We start from the raw sequence: 6,168 nt of genomic DNA on the forward strand, positions 1-6,168 counted from the left end.
CCGTCTAGCACTACACATATACCACCATCTAACACTACACATATACCACCATCTAACACTACACATATACCACCATCTAACACTACACATATACCACCATCTAACACTACACATATACCACCATCTAACACTACACATATACCACCATCTAACACTACACATATACCACCATCTAACACTACACATATACCACCATCTAACACTACACATATACCACCATCTAACACTACACATATACCACCATCTAACACTACACATATACCACCATCTAACACTACACATATACCACCATCTAACACTACACATATACCACCATCTAACACTACACATATACCACCATCTAACACTACACATATACCACCATCTAACACTACACATATACCACCATCTAACACTACACATATACCACCATCTAACACTACACATATACCACCATCTAACACTACACACTGTATATATACCACCATCTAACACTACATACTGTATATATACCACCGTCTAGCACTACACACTGTATATATACCACCGTCTAGCACTACACACTGTATATATACCACCGTCTAACACTACACATATACCACCATCTAACACTACACATATACCACCATCTAACACTACACATATACCACCATCTAACACTACACACTGTATATATACCACCATCTAACACTACATACTGTATATATACCACCGTCTATCACTACATACTGTATATATACCACCGTCTAGCACTACACACTGTATATATACCACCGTCTAGCACTACACACTGTATATATACCACCGTCTAGCACTACACACTGTATATATACCACCGTCTAGCACTACACATATACCACCATCTAACACTACACATATACCACCATCTAACACTACACACTGTATATATACCACCATCTAACACTACACACTGTATATATACCACCGTCTAACACTACATACTGTGTATATATACCACCGTCTAACCCTACATACTGTATATATACCACCGTCTAACCCTACATACTGTATATATACCACCGTCTAACACTACACACTGTGTATATATACCACCGTCTAACACTACACACTGTGTATATATACCACCGTCTAACCCTACACACAGTGTATATATACCACCGTCTAACCCTACACACAGTGTATATATACCACCGTCTAACCCTACACACTGTGTATATATACCACCGTCTAACCCTACACACTGTGTATATATACCACCGTCTAACCCTACACACTGTGTATATATACCACCATCTAACACTACACATATACCACCATCTAACACTACACACTGTATATATACCACCATCTAACACTACACACTGTATATATACCACCGTCTAACACTACATACTGTGTATATATACCACCGTCTAACCCTACATACTGTATATATACCACCGTCTAACCCTACATACTGTATATATACCACCGTCTAACACTACACACTGTGTATATATACCACCGTCTAACACTACACACAGTGTATATATACCACCGTCTAACCCTACACACAGTGTATATATACCACCGTCTAACCCTACACACAGTGTATATATACCACCGTCTAACCCTACACACTGTGTATATATACCACCGTCTAACCCTACACACTGTGTATATATACCACCGTCTAACCCTACACACTGTGTATATATACCACCGTCTAACCCTACACACTGTGTATATATACCACCAACTAACCCTACACACTGTGTATATATACCACCAACTAACCCTACATACTGTGTATATATACCACCAACTATCCCTACACACGGTATATACCACCATCTAACACTACATACTGTTATACCACCATCTAACACTCATACTGTGTATATACCACCATCTAACCCTACATACTGTGTATATACCACCATATAACCCTACATACTGTGTATATACCACCATCTAACCCTACATACTGTGTATATACCACCATCTAACCCTACATACTGTGTATATACAGTGCCTTGCGAAAGTATTCGGCCCCCTTGAACTTTGCCACATTTTACCATATTTCAGGCTTCAAACATAAAGATATAAAACTGTATTTTTTTGTGAAGAATCAACAGCAAGTGGGACACAGTCATGAAGTAGAACGACATTTATTGGATATTTCAAACGTTTTTAACAAATCAAAAACTGAAAAATTGGGCGTTCAAAATTATTCAGCCCCTTTACTTTCAGTGCAGCAAACTCTCTCCAGAAGTTCAGTGAGGATCTCTGAATGATCCAATGTTGACCTAAATGACTAATGATGATAAATACAATCCACCTGTGTGTAATCAATTCTCTGTATAAATGCACCTGCACTGTGATAGTCTCAGAGGTCCGTTAAAAGCGCAGAGAGCATCATGAAGAACAAGGAACACACCAGGCAGGTCCGAGATACTGTTGTGAAGAAGTTTAAAGCCGGATTTGGATACAAAAAGATTTCCCAAGCTTTAAACATCCCAAGGAGCACTGTGCAAGCGATAATATTGAAATGGAGGGAGTATCAGACCACTGCAAATCTACCAAGACCTGGCCGTCCCTCTAAACTTTCAGCTCATACAAGGAGAAGACTGATCAGAGATGCAGCCAAGAGGCCCATGATCACTCTGGATGAACTGCAGAGATCTAAAGCTGAGGTGGGAGACTCTGTCCATAGGACAACAATCAGTCATATATTGCACAAATCTGGCCTTTATGGAAGTGGAAAGAAGAAAGCCTTTTCTTAAAGATATCCATAAAAAGTGTTGTTTAAAGTTTGCCACAAGCCACCTGGGAGACACACCAAACATGTGGAAGAAGGTGCTCTGGTCAGATGAAACCAAAATTGAACTTTTGGCAACAATGCAAAACGTTATGTTTGACGTAAAAGCAACACAGCTCATCACAATGAACACACCATCCCCACTGTCAAACATGGTGGTGGCAGCATCATGGTTTGGGCCTGCTTTTCTTCAGCAGGGACAGGGAAGATGGTTAAAATTGATGGGAAGATGGATGGAGCCAAATACAGGACCATTCTGGAAGAAAACCTGATGGAGTCTGCAAAAGACCTGAGACTGGGACGGAGATTTGTCTTCCAACAAGACAATGATCCAAAACATAAAGCAAAATCTACAATGGAATGGTTCAAAAATAAACATATCCAGGTGTTAGAATGGCCAAGTCAAAGTCCAGACCTGAATCCAATCGAGAATCTGTGGAAAGAACTGAAAACTGCTGTTCACAAATGCTCTCCATCCAACCTCACTGAGCTCGAGCTGTTTTGCAAGGAGGAATGGTAAAAAATTTCAGTCTCTCGATGTGCAAAACTGATAGAGACATACCCCAAGCGACTTACAGCTGTAATCGCAGCAAAAGGTGGCGCTACAAAGTATTAACTTAAGGGGGCTGAATAATTTTGCATGCCCAATTTTTCAGTTTTTGATTTGTTAAAAAAGTTTGAAATATCCAATAAATGTCGTTCCACTTCGTGATTGTGTCCCACTTGTTGTTGATTCTTCACAAAGAAATACAGTTTTATATCTTTATGTTTGAAGCCTGAAATGTGGCAAAAGGTCGCAAAGTTCAAGGGGGCCGAATACATTCGCAAGGCACTGTACCACCATCTAACCCTACATACTGTATATATACCACCATCTAACGCTACATACTGCATATATACCACCAACTAACCCTACATAGTGTATATACAACTATGTAGGGTTAGTTGGTGGTATATATACAGTATGTAGGGTTAGATGGTGGTATATATACAGTATATGGTGGTATATATATACACAGTATGTAGGGTTAGATAGTGTATATACAACTATCTAACCCTACATACTGTGTATATATTCCACCATCTAACCACATACTGTATATATACCACCATCTAACCCTACATACTGTATATATACCACCATCTAACCCTACATACTGTATATATACCACCAACTAACCCTACATAGTGTGTATATATACCACCATCTAACCCCACACACTGAATATATACCACCATCTAACCCTACATACTGTATATATACCACCATCTAACACTACACACTGAATATATACCACCTTCTAACACTACACACTATGTATATATACCACCATCTAACCCTACATACTGTATATATACCACCATCTAACCCTACACAGTGTATATACCACCATATAACCCTACATACTGTATATATACCACCATCTAACACTACACACTGAATATATACCACCATCTAACCCTACATACTGTATATACCACCATCTAACCCTACACAGTGTATATACCACCATCTAACCCTACATACTTTGTATATACCATCTATCCCTACATACTGTATATATACCACCGTCTAGCCCTAGATACTGTATATATACCACCGTCTATCCCTACATACTGTATATATACCACCGTCTAACCCTACATAATGTATATATACCACCGTCTAACCCTACATACTGTATATATACCACCATCTAACCCTACACTATCCCCAACACACCCCACCACCCCTTCCCACTACTTTTGCCCTAAGAGATCCTAAACCAGGCCATTGGTCATCGGCCTAGGAGGCTGGAACCACTCCTCTAAACCCCCCTGTAGTTCACCCAAAAACTTCTCTGCTGCTACCAATTCAATCTCCTGGGATTTCCTTTCCATCTGTGCAGTACAATTAATGAACGCCAAGAAGCCAATGTTACTAACGCACAAACTGTTCGGGTCACTCTGTACTGGTCTTCTAATCACAGGGACCCTCTCAGGCTCCCTCACACTTAGCCCACCATCCTCTACTTTCCTAACTGCCTCAGCATATGACACTTTCTGTCACGCCCTGATCTGTTTCACCTATCTTTGTGATTGTCTCCACACCCTCCAGGTGTTGCTGATTTTCCCTAGTGTATTTATCCCTGCGTTTCCTGTCTCTCTATGCAAGTTCGTCTTGTATGTTTCCAAGTCAACCAGCGGTTTTCCCGTTCTCCTGCTATTTGCATTTTCCTTTTTCTAGTCCTCCCGGTTTGACTCTTGCCTGTTTCTGGATTTTGTACCCGCCTGCCTGACCATTCTGCCTGCTTTGACCACGAGCCTGTCTGCCACTCTGTACCTCCTAGACTCTGATCTTGTTTTGACCTTTTTGCTTGTCCACGACCATTCTCTTGCCTACCCCTTTGGTTTAATAAACATTGTAAGACTCCAACCATCTGCTTCCTGTGTCTGCATCTGGGTCTCGCCTTGTGCCTTGAACTTTCTGCACTGTTCTTACCGTGGAAACTTCAATCTCTCACTTGCACAGGACATTTCTGATCCCCAGCATCTCCAGGTGTTGTGGAGGAGAGCTCACGACTCCTAACCGTGGCCCTGCAGTCCGTTCGGGTTGAGCGACACTGTCTCTTACCACACCCACAACTGAAATAAAGCTACACACTTTTTTCCCCCCATGCCCTCCTGCACACCTCAGAATCTCCCTGCTACATACTGCTGCAACATGACCATAAACTTGGCACCTGAAACACTGTAGTGGGTTAGGAACAAAAGCTCTCACGGGATAACGTATATTCCCTAACATGACCTTATCCAGCAAACACTCTGCATCAAAACCCAGGACAAACAGGTCTCCTCAGTCTCGCACTCGGCGCTGGGTCTGCATCTTCAGTTGCTTCCTCAACTTCAGTTGCTCCAACTCAACACTACCCTAGTTATCACTCCTTTTCAGTGGTGCTCTGCTCCGGAGAGCAATGCAGGACAGCTCTCGTCCCGAGCGACGAAACGTGTAGTGCCTGAGGCTAGCCTTCACACAAGAATTTGGTTCTGGGGTTCGAGAAGATCAGAGGTGTATCCTAGGGAAGGTTATGTACTGAGCTGAAACGTCTGTTTTTCATAAAGTTTCTCTCGTGAACATGGACATGGCAGAAATTAACAATCTATAAAATATGCATTTGGCTATATATTAACCTACCAAGGCTATTTCCTATCACAGGCTTCATACTCCATTTTCAGTGGGCCGACCACATCTTTTTGATCTTTTATTTGAATTCAATGTGTGAATGTCATATTCAGTGCTGTAGTAATTTGCTTATCTGGTTAAATGAATTCAAAGTATTTAAATAAAAAGTACTGTATTGACATTCACATTATATTCTAGTCTTGAACTTTCATTATCAAAGAACAATGCATGGTTATTGTTGAAT

Source organism: Oncorhynchus masou, chromosome 13 (genome assembly GCF_036934945.1).
Source record: "Oncorhynchus masou masou isolate Uvic2021 chromosome 13, UVic_Omas_1.1, whole genome shotgun sequence".
Lineage (NCBI taxonomy): Eukaryota > Metazoa > Chordata > Actinopteri > Salmoniformes > Salmonidae > Oncorhynchus > Oncorhynchus masou.